General features: G+C 40.6%; 1 protein-coding gene across 1 annotated transcript in view; it reads right to left on the bottom strand.

The window, feature by feature from the left end:
• CCDC170 (coiled-coil domain containing 170) overlaps positions 1–1,038 on the bottom strand; it is a 120,916-nt gene that overhangs the window by 76,620 nt on the left and 43,258 nt on the right. The window lies entirely within an intron of this gene.

Below are 1,038 nucleotides of genomic sequence, written 5' to 3'. Positions count from 1 at the left end.
GCCTGGGGGAAAAAAAAATATATATATACAAGGCCTGGGGAGGTTGGGGGCTGCCCCTCCCTCAGCGCTCTGAGTAAGGACTTCAGCTTTCAGAGGCTGCAAACAGATGTCATCAGACTGCAAATGCAATTACCTGCACATCCACCAGGGCGAAGGCACTGGAGTGGAGGCTGGTCGCATAGCTACCTCAAGGCTACACTGAAAAGCACCCGGCATGAAGCTATGTGACATTGGCATCAATGGCCAGGACCTGGAGGCTGCTGTCAGACAAGATTGACCAACAAGAAGCACACTCCCAGCATCACTCAGGGCCGACCTCCACAGAGGAAACCACATTGGCCTCAAAAAAAAAAAAAAATCTCTATATTCAGTTCTACTGATGCAACAAATTAGTCTTAACAAAATTATTTATAAATAGTATGATGACAGCACTCTTTCTAGCTCCCCCATTAGATGCGACATTAAGTAATCAAACCTTTCAAGTATTTGTGTGATTAAAACACAAGAGATTTCTATTATGAGGCTGCTAACCATTCTGTAGGTTTGGATCTGCATGAGATCAAATTGTCGCTCAAAAATGCAATGACTAATTATAGGCAGTGTTGATAACCTCTGGTTTACTCTGAATTCATTCGACCTTAGGCAAATTTTATAAAATTTAAATTGAATTGGTTCTTTCTCTACCTACTGGAGTTAAGATTAACAAATAAACTGAGGAACTATCACAAAAAAGCACTTTCATACATTGCTGATGAACATGTGAACAGGTAAAATTTTGGTATCAAAAGCTAATAGACACACATTTCTTTGGACCTGCAATTCCACTCCTAAGATTCTGTCTGTAGGAAAGATTATTAAATATGGAAAATGAGGTAAGCACAAAGTGATCCAAATATAGCATAATAGCAACAATTAGATACTGTGTTAATATGTGATTGAGAAAAACATGAAATGTCCATCCTGAAAAATGGAGTTCTGGGGTGGCGCTGCGGGTTAACGTGCTGGACTGCAAGGTCGTTTGAACTGCAAAGTTGGCAG

The sequence above is a fragment of the Chrysochloris asiatica genome, unplaced genomic scaffold, assembly GCF_000296735.1.
Source record: "Chrysochloris asiatica unplaced genomic scaffold, ChrAsi1.0 scaffold00271, whole genome shotgun sequence".
Taxonomy (NCBI): Eukaryota; Metazoa; Chordata; class Mammalia; order Afrosoricida; family Chrysochloridae; genus Chrysochloris; species Chrysochloris asiatica.
This window is presented reverse-complemented; position numbering and strand designations above follow the sequence as displayed.